Source organism: Hyperolius riggenbachi, chromosome 1 (assembly GCF_040937935.1).
Source record: "Hyperolius riggenbachi isolate aHypRig1 chromosome 1, aHypRig1.pri, whole genome shotgun sequence".
In the NCBI taxonomy this organism is placed as follows: domain Eukaryota; kingdom Metazoa; phylum Chordata; class Amphibia; order Anura; family Hyperoliidae; genus Hyperolius; species Hyperolius riggenbachi.
In genome coordinates, this window is record NC_090646.1 from 459,862,341 (window position 1) to 459,876,433 (window position 14,093).

At 44.8% G+C, this 14,093-nt stretch overlaps 1 protein-coding gene across 5 annotated transcripts in view; it reads right to left on the bottom strand.

Moving 5' to 3' along the window:
• The window catches only part of GRK3 (G protein-coupled receptor kinase 3), a 377,292-nt gene that overhangs the window by 15,410 nt on the left and 347,789 nt on the right, over positions 1 to 14,093 (bottom strand). The window lies entirely within an intron of this gene.

The window sequence follows — 14,093 nt, forward strand, 5'->3', positions numbered from 1 at the left end:
CAATATGTCCATTCACCACAAAAGCACTTAAAGGTTCTGTGACAGGGACACGCATAGCAATAACCACCAAAGGTTTCTTTCCCCTTTCTACATTATCCAAAAACAGAATGAAAAAATTCCTGAAACTGGATTTTATTACATTAGCATGAAAACCAAGCTGAACAAATATCTACATGTAAATGCTTGAGTATAATGTACTATATGGGTTAAAGTGGAAGGCTCACTTTAAATGTATTATGTATGCAGTCTTCTCTGCTGTACAGTACATGACACCTTTTAATGCCTATAAATCCTCGTTCACACATAATGTCTATTTCTTCCTCATGTTCGCATGACACAAGCTGCTCTGTAAAATGCATAAACATGAATCATCCTCCCCACACATTACCACACTGTGACTGATGACTTTTGTGACTTTGTATTCTGTTAGTATCTTTACCCTTTACCTCTCATTTAGCTGCCATTGTAGCTTGTGAACAAAGCGATAACCAGCATAGAAACAGCCGATTGGTTACAATTCATTGCAGAGCAATACAAATACTTGAGAGGCTACCGAGAGGCTTTGCAAGGGGCAGTTTTGAGCAGGGCTGTGGAGTCTGTCCAAAAATCCACCGACTCCGACTCCTCAGTTTAGGATTCCACCAACTCCGACTCCACGACTCCGACTCCTCTAATTTGCATATTACAATTTTGTTGATTAAAAGTATGTAACATGAAATTCGTCTCTTAACTGCCAACGCTTAGGAATTTTACAAGACAACTGAAGTGAGAAGGATATGTAGACTACTATATTTATTCCCTTTAGACTAAAACTAGTCCTTGGTAAGAGTACTTGTAAAAGGTACAAACCGGAACAAAGAACATCTATCAGGCCCTAGGCAATGTAAGTGTGGGTACATGTAAGAATGATGTGCAGGTACTCTGCAGGGGAATGAGGAGATTGTAAACAGACAACACCTCTGTGTTCAATGTGCACAGCATTCTCGGTGGATTCCCTGTAGCTCTGTGGGGAGTGCATATGTAGAGTATAGTACTACTGTGTAACAAAGTAAACCTGAGACAGATGAAATTAAAGTTTTATACATACCTGGGGCTTCCTCCAGCCGCCTTCAGGATAATCAGTCCCTCGTTGTCCTCCTCCACCACCTGGATCTTCTGCTATGAGTCCAGGTACTTGAGCCAGTCAGGCGTAGTGCGCATGCACACACTCCGCCACCAGGAGCATACTACACCTGTGCAGCACTATTGCGCAGGTGCAGAATGTTCCTGGCTGTGGGAGCGGCATGCGGCCGGACAGCACTGACTGGCTGAATTACCAGGACTCATTGCAGAAGATCCGGGTGGTGGAGGACAGCGAGGCACTGATTAGCCTGAAGGGGGCTGGAGGAAGCCCCAGGTATGTATAAAACATTACTTTTCATCCGTCTCAGTTACCTTTTAATTTGTAGTCACCAAACCAAATTTTAATAACATATCAAATTATTTGATTTCATCAGCAAAGGGAGTGCATACATTTGCATAAATCAGCATCAATGCAGAATTATTTCCATCTCGTTGACCATCTCTATTAGTGACACAGCTACACATCAGGCTTTATTCTTACAGCATAGATGTTATTTAGTATATATAAGAGATTCCTGTGTACACATCATATATACAGTCACAATCAGATATGTATATCTGACGGTGTCAGAGCCGTCTCAGTCATCAGGCAACTATAAATATTTCCATGGAGCGCCGTGGGTGGGGGAAGGGCGCAAAGCAGGGGGGCCACTCGCCGCGGCTGCTAATGCAGCCAGTGTGTGTTTTTTTTTTCCCATCATGCTGGCCGCCTCTATGACAGGCAGCTGAGCTCAGCTGTGCCGCCTACTGGACCGCCCCCTCCCCTCTCCACTCAGAACGACAGAGGCATAGGGAGGGGGGGACATCTGTCTGCAGGCACAGCATCTTGGGGAGCGCTTCGGCAGTGAAACCGATGCTATACGATGCTTGGCTGCCCCGCCCCCTGTCTCTCTCCGGCTGTGTCACATGACACATACACACACAGCCTCTTTCTCATTGCTCAGCCCAGCGCCAGGTTTAAAACTACAGGAGGAGATCTTCTGCTCCTGCCAGACATGCAGAGGCATAAGGTGGGGGAGATTTCATCTGTCCTTGGGTACAGCATCTGGTGGGGCGCTGCTCACATGCCTCCACTCACTGCACGGCTGCCTGGCACTAGCAGTAGTTCATTAACCTCCTTGGCGGTAATCCCGAGCTGAGCTCGGGGTATGCCGCCGGAGGTCGCCGCTCAGGCCCTGCTGGGCCGATTTGCTTTCTGAAAAAAGCAGCACACGCAGCCGGCACTTTGCCAGCCGCGTGTGCTGCCCGATCGCCGCCGCTCCGCGGCGATCCGCCGCGTGCAGCGGCGAAAGAGGGTCCCCCCAGCCGCCCGAGCCCAGCGCAGCCGGAACAAACAGTTCCGGCCGGCGCTAGGGGCTGGATCGGGCGGCTCTGACGTCAGGACGTCGACTGACGTCCATGACGTCACTCCGCTCGTCGCCATGGCGACGAGGAAAGCGAAACAAGATAGGCCGCTCATTGCGGCCTATCTTGTTACTTTCGATTGCCGGAGGCGATCGAAAGTACGCTTCCGGAGCGCCCTCTAGTGGGCTTTCATGCAGCCAACTTTCAGTTGGCTGCATGAAATATTTTTTTTTTAATTTAAAAAAAAACCCATTTCAGCCTCCCGGGCAAAATAAATAGACCGCCAGGGAGGTTAAATAGCTGTAGTCTCCAGCACCCCCACACCGCCCTCCCTCCTCCCTGTGGGTCACTTGCCCTGTCCTAAACACTGATAGAACTACAGGAAACATTGTGGATGCAGAAGACACACATACTGCTGTCCGTGTCTCTGCTCTACCTGAACTATTGACCCCTGTGTGTGCCTGTCCTGAGCCGACTCCCCCCACCACGGAAGTATTGCTACTGAAGGGAAGCCAGAGGTGATATGCCAGCCCAGGTCTGGCGATAGCAGAAGACAAACTAAAAGCCTCTCATCTGATTACTCTAGTACAGTCCACCAACAGCCTGCAGAGATCATTCGGAAGCAGACAGTTTAGAGGTATGCAGGGCATTGTATGGGATGCACACGCACAGCACACATACAAACACATTTGCATAGTATACAGACACACACATGTGCACACACAAACACATGCACAGAGTACACACACACACATGCACACCAAGCTTTTTATCTGTGTATGCTAATCCCTGATCTCCAAACCGATGCAGCCAAAAAGTGCTTGGCTTCACTATAGCCTATCACACATTCCCAACCCAAACTAACCCGACGCTCATTTATAGTATAGCTGAGCACCCATTCCTGATTGCCAAACTGACACCCCCGAACATTGCTTGGCTATAATATAGCAGAGGGCTTATTACAGATAAAATCTTTGCTGTGCCGCTCTGGAATCCCCATACAACTAGTCTGAGATTGGCAATACAATGGCAGAATGCTGGCACCTAAATTACGCACTCAGTGCCGCCATAGCGGGATGTTGCATTGCAGCCTATGGCAGCACCCTAATAACCAGACATGTCAGGAGCCCATTTTAAAGGACTACTGTAGGGGGGAAAAAACAGTTAGACCTACCTGGGGCTTCTAGTGATCACCCGCAGACGTCCTGTGCCCGCGCAGCCACTCACCGATGTTCCGGTTCACTTCTGGAATTTCCGACTTTAATGTCGGAAAACCACTGTGCCTGCGCCGCCGTGCTGACGTCACCAGGAGCGTACTGCGCAGGCACAGACCATACTGGACCTGCACAATACACTCCTGGTGACATCAGCGGGAGCGAGGACACAGCAAAGCAGGCCCAGTGGTTTTCCGACTTTAAAGTCTGAAATTCCAGAAGTGAACCGGAGGCGGGGCCGGAGCATCGGTGAGTGGCTGCGCGGGCACAGAATGTCTGTGGGGGACCATTAGAAGCCCCAGGTAAGTTCAACTCATTTTCCACCGACCCTCCCTACAGTACTCCTGAGCCAAAGATACTTACCTAAAGATAGGGAAGCCTCTGGATTCTCTGGTCCCTTGTAGCTGAGCGCAGACCCCCGGACAATTGCTGACAAGGGCTAGTTTGTCATCTAATTGGGGTCACAGTCCTCTTTTGTCACCAAGTGCAGCTGTACCTGTGCAGCTAGCAGCATGACTGTGCTGGTAACAAAGAGGAGCACAGCCCCAATGTGCAGGAAGGGGGTCCGCGCTCAGCGGCAGGGGACTATAGGACAGCAAGGGAAGCCTCAACAGGTTCCAGAGGCTTCCCTCTCTCTAGGTATCTCTTTCTGAACCAGAGCTTCGGCTCAAGTTTACTTTAACTGTTGCGGCATATTCATTACTGGATGGTAAAAATATATGTGCGTACGACGTGCATGTAAATGTTACCTACACACTGGGCACATTGCTTGTGTAATGCACTACACAAATAGCAACACATGTTAAACAAGTAATGTAAGCATTGTGTGTATGTGTTTTATGCAAACTGTGTAATGCTGAGCATCTCCAAAGTAAGCCTTGATCTATTCAGTACACTGACACTGTGCATAGATTTCAGTGTGTGTGTGTGTGTGTGTGTGTGGGGGGGGGGGGGGGGGTTGTTGAGTTGGACTGCCACTAGGTGGGTGAAGCAAGCTATGCTGGCCACTCTGGGCAGAGTTGTTAGGGCCCTTTTCCACTGCCTGCGATCCAATTCAAGAAGCGGATCACAGCCGTTTTTCTAGTTGCTAGAGCACCGCATGTAAATTCTGGTGCTCATTTTCCACTACAACGCTTCAATCTTGTTTCGGTTTTTGCCGAAATGCGATCGCCGGCCAATGCAATTCTCATCGCAATTCTTCCCGACAATGGTAAAGCGGAACGCGGATAGTGGAAGATGGAGCTTGCAAGATTGCAAGCGCAAGTCGCCTGCATTTGCTAGTGGAAAAGGGTCCTAAAGGGAACCTAAACTGAAAAGGATGGATTTTTCCTTTTAAAATAATACCAGTTGCCTGACTCTCCCTGCTGATACTGTGTCTCTAATACTTTTAGCCACAGCCCCTCAACAAGCATGCACATCAGGTGCTCTGACTGAGGTCAGACGGGATTAGCTGCATGCTTGTTTCAGGTGTGTGATTCAGCCACTACTGCAGCCAAAGAGATCAGCAGGAATGCAAAGCAACTGGTATGGTTTAAAAGGAAACATCCATATGCATCTCAGTTTAGGTTCCCTTTAAGTTTGAGTGACGCAGCAGCTGCTGCAGCACCACTGATGATGATATCAGCAGCGAGCAATCATGTTGTCTGAGGTGATGCTGCAGCATTGCTACTGCTGAATCTTAGCCTCAGTCAGAGACAGAGAGACACAGACCCAGAGACGGTACACTACAACTTTGTTTTACTTTCCCCGGAGCTTCCTCCAGTCCCTCGCCGTCATCCCATTGCCTTCAGTTTGTCCACAATCAGCTCCGGTAACTGGCTTGTGTGTGAGTGGTGGGGGGCATGGTGGTGGGGGTTGAATAAGGATGGGCGCTATGTGGTGGGGGGGGGGGGGGGGCGGCACAGAGGGGTAGGGGCGCCACAGGTTTTCTTGCCTGGAGTGACAAAATGGCTAGAAACACCCCTGGATTCTGACCTTAAAAATACGGGGACTGCTTTATTGAAGCAGCACAAGTAACTAATTTTGATTGGTTTATTTCATTTTTGTGGACTAAGCATAGCTATTACTGTATATATACTGTATAAATACATTATTTTTAATGACTATTATCTGAGAAATAGAACATTTTATCATATTTTCTATTTTAATTACAGTTACAAATTCATTAGGAGTCGGAGTCGGTGCATTTTTTCCCCGACTCCGACTCCAGGCACCCAAAATTGCCCGACTCCACGACTCCGACTCCACAGCCCTGGTTTTGAGTCAGGAATGACCATTAGATGAGCTTAAAATACTTACTTGCGGTCTATACATGCATAGAGATCTTTATTTACCTGATTGGTTAAAAGGGGGATTGCATGCAAATACATCTCAGGATAATGTAGCATCACTTTTGATGAGTGAATACAGGAGCATAACCTGTGCATATGCTATTGCCATACTTTACTTTAAATATGCTTTTAAAAATGTTAAAATAAGGCTTACAGTCAAACTCAGTAGTTACACATTCTATCGGCACTTCAACAGAAATATTCTAAGTTTAGAGAGTTAATTTAATTTAGAAAATGTAGAGATAACTTCAAAGCTTACAATTTAACTGGTGATCAGTACAACTTGTTTCTGACCAGTGTATTTGCAGTTTAAGAGTTTATAGTGTATTCACGGAGTTGACATGTCTGTAAGAAATGTAAGTACAGTGCAGCATTGATCAAAGCCTGATTTTAAGTTATTTTAAACACATTTAAGCATATGTACACCAACACTTTAAAGTGTGCCTAGCAAAATATGCCAGTTTGAGCATAAAGCTAAAGAAACACCTGTGTCATGAGGATTGGTGTCATCTGTAACACGTAGGAAGGAGAAACTATTTTACTAAGGTAATCGAGGCAGGAACTAAATAAACATAATTCAATGGGCAAACAGCCCATAAAATAAATCAATAGAATGATCGCTTATGATCAATTTTCACATGCACCATGTCAGCGTAGGTAATGGATAAGGTATAAAAAAGTAAATTGACTCTTGGGTGCATGCAAACATATTTTTATATATATTTTTTATAATAGAAAACACACACAAATACATATATGAAAGACAATGGTATCAAAATATGTTAAACCCCATCACTGACAAAATGTCAGTACCCATAATAATAAAAAATGGGCTTCAAAAATCCCAGGAGGCTTAATAAGGAGGCTGCAGTCCTCTAGACCAGAAGCACACTTCAATTATATTGTTGCACTGATGAAAACAAAATGATCATGCTGACGAGATGTTAAATTGCAAATTGTGATCACTAGCGGGCATTAAAGCATGGCCACCATTTCCAAGTTAGCAAACGTTCAGATTGCTCCGTGTGAATTATTCTATATGTGTCAAAGTTTGCAAAAGTCCTAGCTGCTGAGACCTAAGTTGAACACTAAGGATATTGCTCAAAAACAGGCTGCATCCCACTTTACTCAAGGCAAGAGAGTTCAATGTTGGGAATTTGACACCCTGGACCCACTCGCAGTCCAGACACAAACGATGTAATTCCAAACACGGCGTGCATATATGTGATGACTCCCACAGACCTTGGCTATCAAACCAAACACAATAAGGTAGTCATGCATGAATCAAACTTCCAGCCACTGTGTTGCAATTCATGGGTAGCAGAGCATAGCATGAAGAATCTTTTGTTAGTGCTTGCAGTTCAGTAGTAGCAAAGCTTATCTATCAAAGCATATCTAAAAGTACTCCCAATCCGGATTTCGGCCATATGCCTTCGTCAATCCCCTGACGAAGTCATATGGCCGAAATCCGGATTGGGAATACTTTTAGATATGCAATAAACACAAGAATTTGTTTGTAAGTGCAATTTTGTGTCGGTTTGTCAACTTTGTGCGCAGTCTGCACTATGGTGTTTGTCCCCTCTGCATCCCCATAACCAGGAACCAGCCGGCAGAGTCCTGGAACACATTGGACTGCGAGCTGCGACATCACCATTGGCGGAAGGGGAAGGAGACGGTTTCCGCATCTCCGTGCGACCATCCGCGTGCATACAGCTCCGCTATCCTTGCGGACCCCGTACAATCGTACGCAATATACGGAGGACGCTGCACACTGATAGGGAGGTATTTCCATACTCCCAAAAGGTACTGTGTCACACATATGAACTGTCTCTCAGGAATTGTTGTCCACGAGTATTTGCAGTGCGCAGTTTTTCTGGACGGACGAACTTGATCATATTAATCTGTACCATTATTGTAAGCGCCAGGTGCTCCATTATTTTCTCCCATTTCTCCTGTTTAGGGCTTGAGGACTGGCCCTGAGCTCACCTTGGCTGCTGCTGTTCGCTATTGCGCTCCTGCTCTGTTTTTTACTGCTGATCTCTTTCGCTGCAGTAGTGGCTGAATCACACACCTGAAACAAGCATGCAGCTAATCCAGTCTGACTTCAGTAAGAGCACCTGATCTACCTGCTTGTTGAGGGGCTGTGGCTAAAAGTATTAGGGACACAGGATCAGCATGAGAATCAGGCAACTGGTATTATTTTAAAAGGAAATATCCATATCCTTCTCAGTTTAGGTTCACTTTAATTACAAAACAGTGAAGGGTGCGATTCTGTGATTCAGTTAAGAAAGAAACCAATTTTGAATTAATTAATGGATTACTTTTTGTATCCAGGCACTCATGATCGAATTCTTTATTTGTGAGGTAAATTTTACACTTCACCGAACATTACCAGTTTTCTGCACTAGAGGGCAGTGACAGACCTTTTATTCTTCTATGAAGGACATCACACAAGGTCAGACCACTGATGAATGCCACTTTCATGTCTCTTAAAATTAATAGCCAAGCCGAAATAAAATCTCTACTCCTCTGGAGAGAATACAGGTCATTGGGGAAGATAACACATTTGTTAAATTGGACAACTGTCCCAGCTATTGGCTTTCTCTGGGTTCTTTTAAGCACGTATTGGATTTTTTTTGTTTATTTTTTAGATCAGGTATTGGTTAAAATGTAATTTTGAACACTACTTCCAGCAATCATCAAACACACATACATCCCCAGTGAATCAGAAAGATGCACGTTTATCTATGCAAAGTATCAGCTGAGCAATCTGACAAGCCTGCAATCAGCCAATCAAGTCAAGAGAAGGGAAAGAATGATACTTTTTAAGAATCCATTTCATATTCACCTGGTATGGAATACATTTAAAGCTTAATGTGGTTTTCAAAAAACCCCACGTGAGGATTATGTTAGGAATCTTTGCCAATTCCTCACATAAGACTGAGCTACATCTCAGCCCAACAGCCCGGCTAGTGGCATGTTTAGTACATGAAATCAACGTGGCAGCCTCCATCTTTTCTCACTTTAGGTTCCCTTTCAAAAGATACTCAGGACAAAGAACAGGTAGTCAAAACATTCATCAGTCAAAACATTAAACAACCTGCCTATATTATGTAGGTGCCTTCCCATCCATGCCATCAAAACAGCTTTGCTTTTGTTTAGACAGACTTCACAAGATGTCAGCTTGTGTCTTGTGGTATCTGGCATCAAAATGTTAACAGAAAACCCTTTAGGTGGCGAGGTTGGACCTCCAAGGGTCAGATCTGCTTTTTTTCCAGCTTATCCTACAGATGATCCAATGGACCAAATCTGGATCTGGGGAATTTGGAGGTCATGTACTGTTTCAGAGTCCATTTCCAGGCACTTTCTACCTACAATGGTTACATGGACAGTGGTCAGTTTGGACACACTGGTCTGTGGGTATTAGGGGCATAACTGCAAATCATGGGGCTCCCAAATGCTCACAGCTTTACCCTTGACTAACCACGGTGACACTCACAGCCTGGGGGCCCGTCTTGGAAGGGTCATAAAACAAGTGTGAACTTCATAATCTTTACATTAACATTGCAAATGTTGATCAGAATCTAAACAATTATTATTATTTTTTTTTTTTGGGGGGGGGGGGGGGGGGGCAATAAAAGCGGTTTAAAATTCCGAAAGTGGCAAAACACTTGAGGCCTACAGCTGTGAATCAAGCCAAGTAAGAAAAGTGAAGTGTTTCACAATCAAACTTGTGCAACTGAGCTACTATGTGTTTACATAATAGCAATAATAATAGACTGAAGGTATATTGAGTTTCTCGGAACTTCACTAGCTCCTGATTCATGTAATGTTACAGTACAGGAGCAGTACCACTCTGGGTGACACGATCCCAGCACAGTACAGGTTAAGCAGGTGGTGGCTGGTGTTACAACAAGCCAACATGAAAACAAGCTGAAAGCAACTGATCGTGTAACCGCAGCCAACGCAGGGTTCAGGCAGACGGCTACAGGGAAGCCCTGCCCTTCTGGACACACTGCCCATGGCTGCTCAACCGTGAACAGCACGGCATTTGCTCAGTTGCTTTCAGAGTTCAATGTGGCATTCATGTTCTTTCAATTCAGGTGGAAAGCTGAGGTAAAACAAACAAACAGCCACTTTTCCCTGAAAGGCAGGAACAATGTTACTGGGTAAGGCTGCTTTATAAGTGGGTGTGTTGTATGGTAGAAAAAAAACATATGTTCTGTATATGTTCCAAACACTGCATTTTATAGCTATAATCACAAACAGGCCTTTTATACCTTTTATGACAGAGCGGATAAATCTCAACAGCCACAAAGCCAAAGATTTCATGTCTTCAGCCCCGCTTGATTGATGTCACCTGACGGGGATTGGGAACCGATCCCTCTGGCAACATCGCTGGGCTGAGCCAGTACAACTGGCACCTTCTGTTGCTATGCGGGTAGGCGGAGGGCCAACAGAGCAGTGCAGACTCGACAACATGCAATGGGCGAAGCGAGCGATGAGAAGAAAAGTATCGGCCATTGGAAGGCACTGTTACACATGCTGGATGGTCGGCTAAAGTGGTTGTTCTTGACTGCCTCAGCCAACTTTAATCTAGTGTGCGTACGGGGCTTGAGGTGCTCACTAATGATACAATCTTGATTGCACAATCTTACCACTTCTATATAACATAAAGGTGCGTACACACGTCAGATTTTTCCAAACGACCGGTCGTTTGGACGTCTGAACGACCGGTCGTTTACATGTCAAATCGGGCTTGTGTACAAACGGCTGATAGGCTGCTTTTGACGGATCGGCTTGGCGGATCATTCAAATCCAGCATTTTCAGCTGAACGACCATTTGTACAGACATCTAAACGACTGGTTGTTTGGAAAAATCCAACGTGTGTATGTACATTAAGGGATTATCTAAAGTATTCATTTAAAATATATTTGCTCAGTTTACCCTTCTACTACTTAGATTTGGTAAGATTGTACAATCAAGGTTGTATCATTGATGGTTTGATTGATCATTTAATGGTATGATTGATAGAAGCTGCAAAAGTACACAGGCTACATTCTGAATGGTTTGTATTACCAATCTCTTTCATATAAGTGAACCAAAGGTGAGAGTGATATGGTAGATGCCATATTTATATCCTTTTTAACAATACCAGTTGCCTGGTATTTAAGATTCTGTGGATCTTCTGACATCAGTAGTGTCTGTGTCTCAAACCTAAAAACCAGCATGCCGCTAATCCAGCTAGACATGAGTCAGAGCATCTGATCTGAATGTTTGTTCAAGGTCTATGGCTAAAAGTATTAGGCCAACAGCCAGGCAACTTACATTGTTTAAAAGAAAAAAAAATATAGGTCAGCCTCCATATCACACTCGCCTTGGGTTCCATGTAAGCCATCTAATGGGCATTTCAAGGTGCTTCATGGACAAATATGAGTTTCACTTACATGGGGCTTCTGCCAGCCCCTTGCAGCCTTCCTGCCCTGCGCCGATCCTCTATTCTCCCACCGCCAGCTATTTTTGTTACAATCATACCGTTGATGGCAACTGCGCCTACGTGCCCCCCGAGCCACGCGTATCTTTATTTGCGTTCCAGCCCGCAATAGCATACTGCGCCTAATAGCACAGGATGATATTGTGGGCAGAAATGTGAAGAAAGATACACGTGGCCCAGGGCGCGCAGGAGCAGTTGCCACATCGACCGTAACGAAACTAGCTGGCGGCAGGAGAACGGAGGATCGTGGAGGACCAGCGCGGGACAGAAAGGCTGCAAGGGGCTGGCAGATGCCCCATCTAAGTGAAACAATTTGCTTTTTTCAGTATTCAGTTCCGCTTCAATGAAATGAGCAAGAGACAATTTGTTTAAAATAAATTTGTTTGTAGTCATTGTCAAATCTCTGTAAAGGCCACACAGGCACAGGCCTTGGGCAACTGCTACCCAAGGGGGTGGCTGAGTATGGAACCGCGATGGCTGCATAAGGAAGAGGAGGCTGCAAATGGAGCAAAATGTAGAGGAGAGGAGATGCTACAGATGAGAGACAGACTGATATACATGGATGTTACAGATGGAAGATGGGCTGCTGGAATAAGGGGTGGGCAGCCACACATGGAAGGGTAGCCACAATAAAGTTGGCCTTGTGGTGAAAAAGTATAAATCTGACCCTTAAAGGCTGTGAGGAGGACCAGCTGATATACTGCCCTTTTCTGAATATAGTAACATAACATTGGATACATTAAAATTGAAAAGACAATACTTCAGTTTCTCATTAGGAAAAATAGATTCAGCACAAGATTTCCTGTTAATTACTTCCTATTCTGACAGGAAATTCTAGTTTTCAGAGCTTGGAACGACACGTTAGGGGAAGGGGTAATGTGAGGTTTGTAGGGGTGTTATGGCTAGATCAGGGACATGTAGGAAATAAAGGCGGCGTCAAATTTCGGCGCCCGAGAATAGTCAATGGTAGCTATTAGCTATCCCCAAAAACTACGGCTATGCAAGTGTCCACTACTGTAGCTGTATTTTGCACTGTGGGCAGCCCTGGCACCTCTTCTTTATTGGGTGCTGTGGGCTCACAAATATCACAATATTGACATTATTTATAAACGCACCTATGGCAATTCCCAAATTTCTGCCGCTACCAGGTGCCCAAATTTCCTGCTTTTAATTAGGGTTCTAGTTAGACTTCGGTTAGTAGTACTCATAGACTGGCAGTGAATTCAGAGATTATGTCAAGTGTTACAGTTAAAGAGAATCGTGACCAAAAAATGTACTTCATCCCAATCAGTAGCTGATACCCCCCTTCCCGAGAAATCTATTCCTTTTCACAAATGGATTATCAAGGGGCTCGTTATGGCTGATATTGTGGTGAAACCCCTCCCACAGTAGGATAACAGGACCATGGTCCTGACAGTTTCCTGTCTGTGAACCTCATTGCATTGTGGGTAATAACAAATTACAATAGAAAAACATTGATTAAATCATTTATACAAAACTAGCAGACCCAAACTCGTTTAAAAAATGGGCTCTAGGGTCTGTGTTTTTTGCCACCGCCTGCACTGCGCACCCGCCGCACACCCGGCCGCCCGCCTACACGCCCGCCTGGCTCCCTGGCCCCGTCCCTGTCCTCCTGTCTGTGTGAGGCTGGGTCCGTGCTGCGCACATGCACAGTAGCAAAAAGCATAGACCCAGCTACACAGAGACAACTGTCCCTGCTGTACGCAGGGACAGTTGCCTATTATTATATAGGATAATTGTAAAAATGAAGAACTTTTTTATTACATTATTTTCACTGGAGTTCCTCTTTAAGGATAGGCTCTGGTAAACATCTTAATGTTACAAAAAATTGAACTAACCTGTATAATTTTTTTTGTAATAAATCTAGTGTGTTCTCTCTGCTGTAACTTTACCCTCAGTGCTGCCATCTTGAAATACTAATAAGTAAGAGCAGCTTACCAAAACAGATCACATCGAATCGAATCCTAAAATGCAACCTACTACAGGAACGCTTCACTCTCCTAATGTGTCTTTGTATCTCTGTATTTACTTTTCTACCTCACAACAGTGAATTAGTATATAATGTTCTATCAGCACATCTTTCACAAACCACTTCTCTGTTTCTGTTGGGGAGGCTCATAAGTAGTCATTACCCAGGAACTCTGATGACTAATGTGAGATTAGAATCTTATAGCACGCACGCATCCTATACTAAACCATAATCAGGCTAAATAACCCCTCTGATCAATGGCTGATAATGATGATGCCTTGCTGCAGGTTTAGCTTCATACGCTGATTTGGTGGGAAACAAGAGTCTGCCCAACTCATGTCTTGCTGTGTGTCCGCCATTCAGGAAGTATAATGGCTGAAAAGACATGGCTGATGAGAACACAGACTGAGACTAATACCTCAGCACAGGTGCACTTTATAGCCATTTAACAGGAAATTATTGGAAATCAATTATGCATAACATGTTTCTATAAAGATTTAGAAAAATGGTATTTGTTGCAAGATAAAAAAAAAAGAAAAGAAAAACACCAGCTGCCCCAGTTCTCAGATCCTCATTTACTATCTACTTCTCAGTGATA